This window comes from Tetrao urogallus, assembly GCF_951394365.1.
Source record: "Tetrao urogallus genome assembly, chromosome: 13".
In the NCBI taxonomy this organism is placed as follows: domain Eukaryota; kingdom Metazoa; phylum Chordata; class Aves; order Galliformes; family Phasianidae; genus Tetrao; species Tetrao urogallus.
Window position 1 is genome coordinate 10,613,958 of NC_136826.1, and position 15,394 is coordinate 10,629,351.

The following is a 15,394-nucleotide window of genomic DNA, read 5'->3' on the forward strand; positions in this document are numbered from 1 at the left end:
TCAGAGCCCCCATCACAAAATTAAACCAGAAGGGTTTATTCCTTCTAGCTGTCTTCAGAAAGGAATAGAGGATGATATTTAATTTCAAGTTTAAGAATCAATAATTAATATACAAGAGAAAGGCCAGCACAGTGCCAGAATTCCTCAAGAAAAACAATAAAATGCAAAGTTGAAAAATAACTTTTTTTCCTTTCTAAAAAAGAAAAAAAATCTGTTATATGTTTGGATCATCATTATCTCACTGAAATTCTGTATTGCAATTTATGAAAGTTACCTACTTTGGGGATACAATATGATCAAAATCTGAATAATGAATCATGAATTTGAAAAGGTTTCGTCACTACCGATTGGGCTAAAGACTGAGCAAAATACAGCTCAGAAGGAAAGTAACTGAGCTAACAAAGAGTTACCTTATAGGAATCCATACAGAAAATATAGAAAAAATGCAAAATAAAACAATTTGACACATAAGAGAACTTGCTAGTAAAATATTTGTATATAATTTTATAATTCACATGCTTATAGTTCTGATAATGCTGGAAGAATAGAAGAGATTGTGCTGTGTATTTTGCACTGCTGACTAGAGCAGAACTAAGTATTTCAGAACTGTCTTAGCACAAAGTTTTGTTAAAGGTAAGAGACAAGGTGATTTTACAGTGTCTCAGATTCAAGCAGTTTTGATTTGTAATCTTGGAATTGTTTTTGAATGGATGTCAATACACAGGAATCTTGTGCAAGCATTTTACAGTGAGAATTATGGTTATACAGCAGGAAGAAGGTGCTTTGTAGGGTGGAGTTAAACTTCAAAGACAGTGAAATAAAGAACAGTCATCGCTACACCTAACAGCTGTCCTTCTACTGCAATTAAACAGAACATTCATTTCCAAGTGTTATGACATTTAATCAGCTGTATAAAAATAATAATAGTAATAAGAATGATAAGCATCATCACCAAAGTTGTTATGAGAGCAAACGGAGATCACATGTCCAGCGTTTCTAAAAGTTGTTACAAGCAAAGTGTTTCACTTCGTACTGTCCAAAATATTTTTTTGGAACGTATCCAGATAAGCTTCTTTCTTCAAAGGGAAAATTTGCAACAAATTCCACAGGTCTTATTCATTAAACAAAACAACTATACTCTGTCACTGTACTGAATCTATGTATCCACATAAAGACCTGACTTTTTTTCTGGATCAGAAGCACACTTCCTTTCTTCTGCAGTAAAGTAATTCTAAAAAAATCTCTTCTAATAAATGGGTGTTTTAAACTTTATACCCCAGACTGAGTAAAACACTAAAACTATAAAAAGATGTCAGGAATGCGAAGTAATAAATTTGATCAATTTTCCCATAATCCATGTTCTAGAAAAGAGAAGAAAAAAAAGATGCTAGTCCTGAAATATTTGGGGTAGAAAAGAAGACTGACCTCACAGTTCCTATGGCAGGTTTTGTATCTGCTTTTAAGTGGCTTTTTATGGGCAATCAAGCACTGGCACCATACTGGAACCTTTCAAGCTTTTCTTGAGCTGCATGGCTTACAGAAAAGGTTAGTCCACTGGAGCTACACTAAAACTACAGCCACAAGTGACAAGTGCTGTTTTGGTTATGACAAAGCTGACAGAATGATACATTCTCATCCTTGTACATTCTCAGTTCCCTACAGCATATCTCAACTAGGTAATTGATACGGATTTTGTTTGTTGCAAGGCTTTGTGTGTTTGTTTTTCAGAAAGCCACTGTGAACAAACTCAAAACCCATCAGTGATCCCCTCATCACTGCTTAGGGAATCCTCTTCTGACTATTCTTGGAAAAATATCTGTTGCGTTTTCCAGCCAGATTTCACAAGTGGATAAAGATAGTAATAGAGGGGAATCTTTAGAAGAAACCACCATATATCTTCTATTTCTGAACACAGAGATGCAACAGAAGCTCACGTCTTAATTTCAAGAACCAACTTGCAGTAGAGAAAATTCATTCTTAGAATAAAAAACAAAGAACGTTGTCACAGAGCTGCAAGCACCACTGGTCCACGTAACCAACCAGCTGTGCTTCTGCATATTCTACATACTTGTCCATCACTCCCTTTGATATACTTGAATCACCAACTAGATCTGCAGCTGGCAATTATCAGCTCCACCCTAACAGTTCCTATTCCTCACCTTTCTCAAAACAAAACAAAACATTTTTCAATTTATTTTGCAGAACAGCTGATTGATCTCCCTTTCATACATTCCTGCCAGATAGACGGTGACAGTAAGGAATTTTCTACTGAGCTGGGTCTTATCTTCAGAGTACTAATTTGGCAAAGCAGTTATCTCTAACCTTCCTAACAAAATCTAATTAATTTTTTTTCTTGTATTATTATCTTCATAACAGCCAAATGATAGTCCTGACAGCATGAGCATTTCACTGGATGTTATACACTCTTTCCCACACTTTGCAGCGACATTGTATTTGTTATTTAGAACAAACCCAGATTGTTCCTGGAACTGTGCCTATAGAAACTACTGCAGTAATGTGTTTATATGATATATAATTACAGGCACGCTGTAACCTGTCCATAGCCACTGCAGAACAAGTTACATTATCAAAAACATAAACCCATCCCTAGATTAACTATTCAATCTGATATATTCTTTCTTCAATAGTTAATGTTAAATAAATTAAATGAATGCAAGTTACATTTTTGGGCTTCAATAGAAAAGACAGCATCTATACGATATTCCAAGCATTCTCAAAACTACTGAACACTCCCTAATGCAATATGGATTTCAAACCATTACGTTTCAAGATGAGGTCACTTAATATCAGGCATTGGCATTTGAAAATTCCAGCCAAAATCACAAAGTTGCTACAGGACAAAAAATGTTACTCAGCTACCAAGTCATGGTATTAAAACAGACGAACCTAAGTACTCAAATATGAATTCTAACATTTGGTTACAATCCTAGCAAGCAAGAGATTATTACTATAGGCTTTGATATAAGGGGTTTTATTACAGGTTTTTAATCTATAATAGTCTTTAATCTCTCTCAAGATAATCAGGAAGATATTTTTATAGAAATAACATTTTCATTAAACAGAATAGTGGAGTCTGTGAAAGCTCAATTATCAAAGGAATGTATTTTGATGTACTTCACAGGCTTCAGTTTCATTTCTTACTCAGTATGCTACGTTTCCTATTTTCTTGAGAAAAGTTGTAAAAACGTGGCTCTAATTTTCCCTTTGTGCATCCTTTTTTTTCCCCTCACACTTTTATTCCAAAAAACAAGATATTAAGAAGATATTTTAAAATCACAGTAATACTTACAAATACTTTTTATTCCATATGTCAAATATCTCTTAAGTGATGGCTAGGACAGATTTGTACAACACTTCTTCAATAGCATCTAGTGAGCTTTTTTACTATGTTATTGTATAACCTGCTGCTATGCATACACCATAACAACACAGTTAAAAAGCAGCTTCAACAGTATTGTTTTGTATTGCATTCACACTCACAAATGAACTAAGCCAGAACGCAAAGAGTTAGTGCCACTGAATCCAGAGGGAGAAGAATGAGTGGAGACGGACAAGCGGTATAGGAGCTGGTACTGCAGTTTGTCACTTTATTTTGGATCAAATCCAAACCTAGAAGAAATGTATTTTGCAATTATGAAATGGATGTGGTCGAAATAACACAAGAACAGCTGGTCTCATTAAAATGAGTTACAGATAGCAGAAATCTTGCAATAACAATCTCACAAAATTTGGTAGAAAAACTCTATCGTCTGCCTAATCATTCACTGTGGGTACATTCCTACAGATGTGGGGAAAACAACGTCTGCTCTCTCACATCTAATTTCCAATTTGCTACTCCAGTAATATTTGCTGTGTATGAAATGTCTTGGCTTTTCTTCTTTAATTTAGACTTGCTCCACAATTATAATCAAATGCAAGAAACAATTATGCAGTGTTTTCATACTGTTTCCACCGTGTTTTCTGGGATGCATATTACTACATTATGATACCTTTTAAAGATTATACTGTAAGAATGCAAGCCAGTATCTTGCACTGAATCTGATGAAGTAGAAGAAATACACCAAAATACCACCTTATTGAGGTAACCGCCAATACGAGGGTATTGCAAGACACGTTTAAAATTTATTCTTCCATGGAGAAATTCCAAATAACAGCACAGTAGTACCTCAATTCAGCAGTCTTACAGCTCATCTCTTCCTTCCAATTTCTACTAGGTTGTTATAAAACACAAAGCTACGCAGTCATGAAAATAGCCACATCTTTTAATTCATTTCTAAATATAAAAGATTTGCACAGTTGCAGGATGTTCTTTTAAAAGTGTATTGCATTTTTGTATGAATGACATTGGAATCAATATACGAAATATGATGCATATGATTTCCCTGGAAAAATGCAACTCAATTACAAATATATCTGATTATCTCAATTATATTCATTTCTGTTCATGAATATGGATAATACTGTATATTTAATAAACCTAGGATTATTCTAACATGTAAATATATAAAATACTATAAGCCATATTAAATATCATAAGCAATTTCTACTAACAAATCTGTTTCAGTATGCCAGCTGTAAGCACAGTAGATCTATCATAAATAATGGTAGGACAGTGTATAGAATCATAGAATGGCCTGGGTTGAAAATGATCATCTAATTTCAACCCTCCTGCTACAGGCAGGATTGCTAGCCAGTAGATCAGGCTGCCCAGAGCCACATCCAGCCTGGAAGATTCTTAGCTGATAGGAAAAAGCATCTACATGGGAACATGCTTTTTTCTTGCAAGTTCTGTTACAAATTTAAGGTCACTTGAGGTGATCTTCTTCACAAAGCACAGAATTCCATTTCAAAAAACCCTAATAATGAAGCTATCACTACGTATAAAACATGCTGTAGGCAAAACTAATCCTCGCTTGTCACAGTAGCTTGAATTGGATAACTTTTGATGTCCCTTTCTCTATGATGTGTAAATATAAATGCATGCATACGTAAATATGAATTTATAAAATAGATTAGGCAAATTATTTTTCAAAATATTCCACTCTCTCCACAACTTCCTTCGGCAGCACGATCTTCTCACAACTGTTTCCTGAGTATTTATAGATCTGAGGGGCACATTCCAAACAGTTATGTGGCTGCAAATGCTGAGTGACTGCCCTGAAGTTACTGGAACTCCTCCAGCCAGAAATAGACAAAAAATTTGTCCTTTCTCCATGACAAAAACAACCGAATTTTACGAATCAAGTGAGACAAGGCATTCTTTCTTATTACGCTTTTTACCAAGAATAGAAATGCCAAGTTCTGCCATATTCACATTATTTAGCAGTACAGTACATGTGTTATATGCACTGCAGGAACAAAGAAAGAAACATCTCCTTCCATTCCTGCATGGAAGTAACTCAGCAGTGCTAAAGGTAGCCTGACTCTGCAACCCTGCCCTTTGATTAACGCCGCTAATGTGTGCAGAGGGTTCACATGAAAAGGGACAGCAAGTGTAGGCCCTTTCTATAAGGGCATATTTAAATAGAAGGTCATTCAAGATAATTTGACTTATGAACAAGACTTCATTTGAGTCAACCAATTTTTAATTACCTGTTGCTCGTGAAGTGAATTTCTGGATGTTATTTTCTTTGATATCTTTATGACTCATAGTTCAGTTGAGCAAAGCAAACTGCAATTTGTTAATGCAAGTGTGTACAAATTTGAAACTGGTTAGGTGAGGTGTGTCTGTCTATGGAAACATATTTTCTCATAGTTTTCAATAAATGTTACTGATGAAAAGTTATTTGGCCACTTCTTAGCTGAATTTAAGTACTTAAGAGTTCGAATACTGTTATTTAAAAGTTAATTCAACAAGGTAATAGTTGGAGTTCAGAGCAGAAAACTGCAACCATTCTGGAAAAAAACCCAGTAACTGTAAGAAGCTGTCTGTCTTGATCAGGTTGCGTAGGTTATATAACCAGTTGGCATCAATTTACAACACCTTTTGCACATGCAGGCCCACTTCCTTTATACATCCTATGGAAAGCAGAGGGCAACTGGTTTTCATTTGAGAGGACTAATAAGTTATTCCTTTTGCTTTGCTCCAGGCTGTAGTTCATAATTTGAAGAGCTTGGAGCAAATTTACTCCCTGTTTACCACTTCGCAAAGAGATGAAGGAAGCACAGCCTACAGCTCACTTCTATTGCTATGTAGAACGTTTTCTGCATAACTTGCAGGGATTCACAGTCCCAGAAATTGTGGTAAAAGTTAGACTCACAAAACACAGAAAAGAGCAGCATGTATGCACTTACAGCACTACTCTCTCCCTCTCTGTGTTGTGAGGACTTGGCTCAGGCACTGGAAGGCTAGGCAGGGCACTCTGACTGAGAATGAACATATCTGAGTGTAGATAGCCTACAAAGTGCGAGCGAGCCTGTAAACTGCTTTGGTTATGCTAACAGACCAACAAATCAGCCATCTCCAGAAGAAGACAAAAGTGTTATTAGTTTATCTAAACCTGTGAGATACAAATTGTCATCTTCTAGCTGAAAACATAGTCTTTAAGTCCTTAGCATTCTTCCCTTTAAGCTAGCACTACTGTTGACTATTACTAATTCAACGGTGGAACACAACTGTAGTCATCCCATTATAAAAAGCAAAAATCAAGAGTTGTTGTATCTTACCAATAGACTGGAATTTTCAGGTAAAAAAAAAAAGGAATAAATGTTGTTCATATTTAAACATAAGTAACTACCTCCAAGCATATTTAATGGTACTATCTTAAATTTTGATGTATCAAATTGTACAGTTGCAATATACTGTATAAGAAAAATATGACTTGTAGACCAACATTTCAGCTTACTAATTCACAGCCTTTCAAATCTGCATATCATCTGTACATCTATAAATGTTAAAAAATAATTATATCATTCGTTTTCTCAAAATGTTTTTTCATCTATCAATATAGACGTTTCATATGAACTGAGTAATTAATATCTAAAACTGTGATTATTTCAATAAACACAAAGCAAGATATTGGATTAAGTATGATTCCAACGATGAGCGATTTATAGTGATAAAAATACACAGATGCCATCTGTACCAACAGAAGAACACTCATCACCAATTTGTTTTCTAGTAACACTTCCCTTTCATTTATACTGAAATGAGTGTTGGTTGTTTTTTTGCTTTTTGTTTTTAACATGATACTGACAGTAAAGTATGGCTACTTTTAAAATGAGTAACCTAACTGTAGGAAAAATACACTGAAAGCTAAATTAAAATACTCATTTGACTTGCCTAGGGCCTCCATAATGTTTCCTTGAATTTGCTAGACTAGCTTTGCTAGCTTAGTAGCTGTGTCCATACTAAGACTTTTTTGTTGGGTGTAACACCCCTCAACACTCCCAGAGAAAGCCAAAACAAACAAACAAAAAAATAGTACCTCAATTGAAATAGCAAAAGCTTTAAGTTCAGAACCCAGCCTAAGTCATTAGTCTGACATCATCAGGTTGCCAGCATCTCTGCCAGTTCAGCATTAAGCAAGAGGGCCATGGGGTATGCACCAGGGAAAATAGGGCAGGTAGTGAGAGCACTGATAAATATCAGTCAACTTCAAATACTAACAACAAGATCAAAAGAAAAATGGCATTTAAATAAAATCTGCACATGGAGAACTTCATCAGCAGCAGTTGCAGAAAGAAAGATGTGATAGCCAAAGCATTATACAAAGATGAGAGTTACCATTACCTATATAGAGTAATGAACTAATGGCAAGTGCAACATGCAGTACAGTTCTAGTTTGGTCTTTCTGTTGAGTATTTACAACCACAGCTGTAAATCTTTACCTTGTTTTCTCAGTTCTATGTTTGACACTGAAATTCACTGCATGTGGAGAGAAAAATAGATCACATACTCTAAATTTTTATTAATATGCCAATTCAACCTCAGGTTCTAAAATATGACAAGAATGAAAATAAAAAGTAAATTTGAAAAATTTTGATCTTTATTCTACAGCTGTGCTTCACCTCCATTTGCTTCAGTTTTTCCAGCCTTTCAGAATTTCCTATCAAAAAGCTGACAGGTTTAGCTCCTGAGGCTAGTTTTCCTGTTGAAATTTAAGAAAACAGAACAGCTGCCATTCAATCACACTACAGCATGTGCCAATCCTGTTCACTTTCAAATGTTTATTCCTCAGGAATCAGCACTTCATTGGTCTGTCCTGCTGATATGTCCTGAAAAACATTCAGATCTGTCAGACGTGGAACAGACACATTATAGAGCTCGTGGTTCCAGAGTTCCTACACATCCGATGTTTGCTGTATTTTTAATATATCTTCACTGTCTGAAATTGTACAAATTTTTTAGTCCAGAAAGTCACTGTTACATTAAGAATTTGCCTTAATGGAGTAAGCCCTAATAATAGTTCTACCTACGTGGAGCAACTCGTACTACCTGGAGCAATAAAAGGATAAGCAGCAAGTGATGCTCCAAGCTGAATCAATGAAGCTGCTTCTTTCATGCAGATTTTATGATTCTAGGGTCCAAGCATATATAAGACTATACTAATATGCTACACTCAAATCCAAGATCTTTTTCCTCCTTATGCAAATTTTGACACTAAGATTTCATTTAACAGCTAGCCTGGAAGCATTCACTGCTGAGTTCCCTTTGACATTATTGTGAAGGCCCTCACTAAATCTTCTAAAATGAAGTACACTAAATGCAATAAAAAATACAATTTATCAAGGAATAGAGAAAGACATAGCTAAAACTCAGGAGAGTTATTTAATTTCCTATAAGAAAATGAAATAACAGTTCAATTCCATAGAAATATCACAGAAATGAAAAATGAATTTACTGTTTTACAAAGAAGACAGCGGTTTAGTTTCTCTCTCTCTTTTTTTTTTTTTTTTTTTTTTTTTTTTTTTTTAACACCCTGCTACTCATCCTAACGGGACTGGACTTTGGATTCAAAGTTTGATGTTTCTGTGTTTACTATTGTAATTTCCACTCTAGTGAAATGCCACTTAGGCGTGAGGAAGAACTGCAGAAGCAGCTGATCTGAAATGGTTTTTATAATGACATTCTCTGGTTATAAATAAAGGTGTCTCTGTACAAAATTTACAAAGGCATAACTTTAAAATGCAGTTACATGACTTGTATCGAAGGTATGATAACTACAATCCGTAACTACATAGATGCACTTGAAAATTCCATGAAATACTGCAAAATGCATTCCTCAAAATACTTTTCTCATGCAAAAGGTAATGGTAGTTTGCTTCTAAAAGCTGCACTCATCAATACTTGCAGCAGAACATCATTGAGAACAATAAATAATTTAAAGATGTGGCTGATGACTGGGAGAAAAATACTAATTTTACTTCTCTTGAGAAAAATATACAGTGAAAAATGCGCCACGTATCAACACTTTTCATATTTTCATGCCTCTAAATGAGTAGAAGACATAAAGATTTTTGTGTCAAAACATCCTTACAGAAAGTAACTGAATTCTTAGATAAAAGTCACTTTATAATTAAAACAACCCATAAGTTGAATTTGTTTCTACCTCTTGAAAAAGGAGAGCATTATAATTGATATTTGTAAATGGATTTTGTAGGATAGCATCCTACAAAATGCTACAATGTAGGATCCATCGCATACTATTATCAACAGTTACATATCATAAAGGACAACTGGGTCTCATATTCTGTACCCATTTTACATAACCTTGTCCTGCCTAGTTACGTCACTGCTCCTGCAAACTTCACCTTTTATCTACAAATGGACAGACTTAACACTTCTGCTTAAAATCTGATGATTTTCATTTAACTGAAAGAAAAATGCCTAATCAAAGCCACTGAACATAAGCAATCGCAACATATGGCTCCCCAGCTGGGAAAGCATCTGACCAGTGTATCTGCAATTTGAGAGACAGAGACAAACAGCCCCATCAAATACCTTTTCACCAAGAGACAGGTGCACTGGGATGGAAGCCAAAAGACCAGGCTTCAAAGACCCAATTATTGAGCAAAACCATACGAAGAGAGCAGGTATTGTTCCCCCATTTTACAAATGAGGTTAGCACAAGGTTGCACAAGAATCCTTCTGGAGATAGCTGGGAAGGAATCCATATGTCTATTATGTCAAAACTTATTTTCATCCACTTAACTGACACTCAGAGAAGTCTAATCCTGATGTATGTTTCTGGCTTTGCAAGGCAGGCAGATACTTACACTTCTAACACCAGCCTCAGTGTAAATATTTAGCTTATCACGAACTATTACAGGTTTTCTGCGAATATTTCACTCAGCATGGCTCTCTTTCCCCATATCTTCTTTGGGATTGAGACCACACACCTTTCAACAATGCGATGCTATTTCCCTCAAGGCTCAATGAAAGCAAACCTGCTGTTGGAAAAAAGAGCAACGAGATGGTAGAGAGGCAAACAAGAATTTGAACGTGAAAGTGGCTGATAAGGGACTGAGGTTGAGGTACTTGTCTGTGGGAAATTGAGCACAGAAGAGGAGAGAGCAACACAAAAGCAAAAAAGGCAGGGACAGGACAAAATGAGGGAGAAAACAGGGAGCTTTGAAATTAGGAGTGTCCAAAACCCCATGCATCACTCCAGGATTGGGGTGGAATGGCTGGCAAGCTGCATTGAAGAAAAGGATCTGGGAGTGTTAGTTGACAGCCAGCTGAACGTCAGCCAGCAATGCGCCAAGAAGGCCAATGGCATCCTGGCTTGTATCAGAAACAGTGCAGTCAGCAGGAGCAGGGAGGTGATCATCCCTCTGTGCTTGGCACTGCTGAGGTCACACCTTGAGCACTATATTGAGTTGCACCCTTCACTAAAGAAGGACAGAGGCCCTAGAGCATGTCCAGAGAAGGGCAATGCAGATAAGAAGGGTCTGGAGCACAAATCTTACGTGGAGCGACCAAGGGAACTGGGGTTGTTTAGTCTGGAGGGAGGGGGACTCAGAGGAAACTTCCTTGCTCTCTACAACTACCTGAAAGGAGGTTGTGATGAGGTGGGGTCAGTATTTTCTTCCAGGTAACAGTGATAGGATAAGAGGTAATGGCCTCAAGTTGCACCAGGGGAGGGTCAGGTTGGATATCAGGAAAAATTTCTTCTCGGAAGGTGTCCAGAGAGATGGTGGAGTCAAGAAATGGGCAGATATGGTAGTGAGTGATAGGCATATTAGTGGGAACGGTGGAGATGGGTTGATGGCTGGACTTGACAATCTTAGTGATCTTTTCCAAACATAATGATTTCATGTTTCTATGAAACGAGGAAACAATTGCAGATGAATGCAGGGAGGTTGTAGGATAAAGTAGAGAATGGCAAGACGGGGGGGAAAAAAAAAGACTGCAATGGATTGCTGGGACAATGAAAAGAAAGGAAGCATAAAAAAAGACAAAACTGCAGCTCAGTGTATCCTGAGATGTCTGACGAGTATAAAGAATGTGCTCCTAAGAAGCCATAAGGAAGTGTAGTTTTGGAATTGTTTGAAAAAAGAATCTGAACATCAGAAATAAATTCTAAAAAATCAAAGAGATCATTTTTTTCCAAGTACTCAGAAAAACAGGCCAAAATATATTTCATTTAAAAGGTATGTCTCAAGGGTAATCTTGGTATGATTTTTGAATTTATGGAACCAGAATTGTCACCCTTCAAATCTATATAAAGCCTTCCCAATGTTTGAATAAGCATATTCAATTTCAGTTCTAGAGCACATGCCAAGTATCTTGGACACTTTCAACAGGCTTTCGACTGCTACTTTCAGACACAAAATACTTACAATGCAATGTAACACTTGTTGTATTCATATACCGCTCAAATCTCATGGCAAAATAGATTTTCATTCCATACTGTAGAGCACTTGACAGTAAGAAAGCTAGAGAACACCTCCCTCTACTGTTCCTTTCTTGTAAAAAAAAAAAAGCTGCTTAAGTAATTTTATATCAAAAGCTGAAACGAGAAAATTATCTTCAAGCTAAGAAAAAAACCTGTGTCTTTTCCATGTGTGTCTTTTTTTTTTTCCTCCTAAAAAAACCTAACCTCCAGCTTCACAAAGTAAGAGAAGAATACAATTTGAAAAAGGACGAAAGGAAGAAAAAACAGAAAGGCATATTGAAGGGAACACTGTCACATGTATTTGCACAGAGCAGATCTAGCACAGTCTGTGCAAGAGACTCGGGTGACAAAGTCAATATTTAGCTTTTATTAGTACTTCAGGGATAGACAGGTCCATTTCTCTTCAGTACTTAAAAAACAGGAAAAAAAAAAACCATTTATTTCTCTTCTGACAGTGTTTATGCTTAGGCTTTAGATCATAGGAGTCACCCATCCATCTGTATCCCAAGCTCAGGAAAACTGTATTCCAAGTTCCAAGAGTTAAGCTCCAGAAACCTAGTGTAATTAATCAAATAAGGACAGAAGAATTGCCACACTGCATTGAGTATCCTGTGTTTATCAAGTCTGGTAGCAAATCCTTAGGGAAAGAATATAATAAACAGGTTAGAAAAAGTGATCCTTCCTCAAATATCCTGCCCTACCTTCTGACAGTCATGAGTTTAGGACCAAGATTTCATCTACACTGTTGTGTTTAGTAGCAATTGATAAACTCTGGCTTCACTAATTTTCTCAATCTCTTTTGATCCTTTTTACCTTAATCACCCTGTGCTAAAAGCAGTACAGTTTACGAAAAAGTACTTCCTTTTACTTGTTTTAAAGCATCACCCTGATATTTAATAACTTTTTGGGGTGTTTAGTGAAACAGTGAATAATCATTCTGAATTGACTTTCAATTCCTTCTTCATTTCATAGAAGTTACCATATCTCCCTTTTAAAATTTTCATTATTCTAATTGAAATTTCCGTTTTTTAAAGTACAATTAAATTCCATCACATAAAGTGTCCCAACTAGAATCTGAATCTGTAAATATCAGTTTGATAGCCACCAACAACACATATTACTAGATCTGCTACACTGGAGGCAACAAAAGATACCTTCAACACGCTAATGGAGAATGCCTCAACAGCTTCACATTAAAGCTTAGCCAAAAAATCCCGACTCGTTCTCTGTTACACACAGTGAGTTCTGCAGATGGCTCACGTTCCACCCCCTTAAACATTAACCAACATCATGCAACGGACATGAGGCACTGATCAACCATCGCCTAATAACCTACTTTAGATCTTATTCTTGAGAAATGCAGACAGTACCAGACAGGACAGCCCAGATCGATGCAGTACTTTCAGAGCCAGGGATCAGCTACTGGAGCCATGCAAGGGGCCTGGTGGCCAGCCCTGCTGCTTTGCTCTCTCTCACAGTTACTGAGGTTTAGTCAGGATGGAGTCTCTCCTTCTCCAGGAACGTGGTTTACTGCATGCTGTCAATGCTGTCTTGGTAGGCCAACTATCTAGAGAATGGCTGAGGAATTTTGATCTGCTTTTAGCACTACTCTGAACAATTTGAGGCTGACATAAATGGTGTTCAAACAAAAGAGCAAGATCTATCTCCCTATACTTTTATCACCAGAATGGCCTTCAGGTTCGGGCACAAAGGTAGATAAGAAAAGCTTTCACATTGGAAAGCCCTGAAGATTGCTATCAGCTTCTCTTATCTGCCAGTAAATGCCTGATTATCTATTACCTCTCTTTGATACGGGGTACTTAACAAAGAGCTCTTCTTTCCTGACAAACAAGTACAATCGCTTTTCCCTTATTTTACCTTTCTTTCATATCTGGGTTAATTTTGGCAAACTGTTTTTATAGCTGCCTGATCAAGGAAAACAACTCAAAAACATGAAGGGAAATTCTGTGGTAGACAGTCTCTCTAATTGTTTAACATTTTCCAAGCCACAATCTGTAATATATTTTTCTTATGCCTAACACTCAATTGATGTAACACGGGAGAACACAGAAGATACTGTACCACACCATTAGAAATGTTAAAAGCAATGCCAAAACTTTTGTAAATTATATGAATTATGGATAATGAAAAATTGGATACACTGAATATGTTCAGGAAGTTTTTCCATGAGAGCTGCTTACTTCACAGAGGCCGATATGGTATGTTTAAATAAAAATACAGCTTCCTTCTTAAGCTCTTCTGTTTCTGAGAATCAAAACCTAGAGACTTTTAGGTCAATAAACATTACTACAAAACAAACCCACTTGAAAAGAAGTTCTAGTTGAGGCATATAATCCAGTAGGGGAAAAAACATGAAGCAAAATTACGACTTTACTTATTCTCGTATTTTTTCTACAGAACTTTTTGCTGATGTTACCTAAACATAATACTTCTTTAAATACGAAATCGGGGCAGTACTCTGAACATCCTTCGTAAGTAAGCAATTATAACAAGGTATTATTTTCTAATGTTATATGCTACATATAAGAAATAAAAATTGGGGAAACTTTGGGACTTTATATCCACTCAAGGAAAGTTAAGTTTTCAACTGTCAGTTAATTTATGTAATGAGAGCTTGCATTGCCTACAGGTACGTATACAGAAATGTTTGCTTTGTGAAATCTAATAAAGAGTTTGGACTTATTACTAAATGCAAATATTACGTAAAATTTGTATTTCTGCATATAAAATTCATTCTTTTTTAAGCTATATTGCAATAAAATCAAGACACGCATTGTGAACAAGACTTTCAGACCAATTAGGCATACAATTACATGTGCAGAAGACATGCACAATTGTGCAGCTAATTTGTGCATGAAATTACTTTGATTGCACATACTAATTGGATAAACGTGTGTGCAAATGCCAGTAGTCATTTGTGCTAGCAATTATCTAATATGCATACATAGTCATGGCAACTGCATGCATAAATCAGATGTACACTTGCATACCTAACTGGCCATGGTTTATAATCAAAAATCCTTTCTTTTTTTTTCCTCCTCTATCAGGTCATTTGGATACAAGATTTGTGGGAATTCTATATTTACTTCTTCTCTAGTTGAGTGTCTCCTGTATGTCTTACCTTTTGGAGATAATGGTTACATAGAACACCATACTTGTGAAAAACTAAGCAAAAGATGATCCTGTCTTTGATTTGCCCTTGTATATAGCTATCCTAAAGCAGGATTTTTATTAGTCTTAGTGACCATGTTATAAAACGAGCAAATTGTGATTTGGAGATAGAATTGAGGCTGAGGGTTATGCCAAAATAGCCCCTAGCAACAAGTTTTCCACTAAACATCCAATTAGAAGTTTCTTACTGTAATCTAATCTAGTAATCTACAGTAATGTAATACTAGCTGTGACTAAGAACAGGATACTATTTTTTTATTTATTTTTTTAATAGTGACTTTATCATTGCATATTTCCATCTCCCCACTTCTAGCTTCTCTTTATTTCTCCCAGTTTTTGCT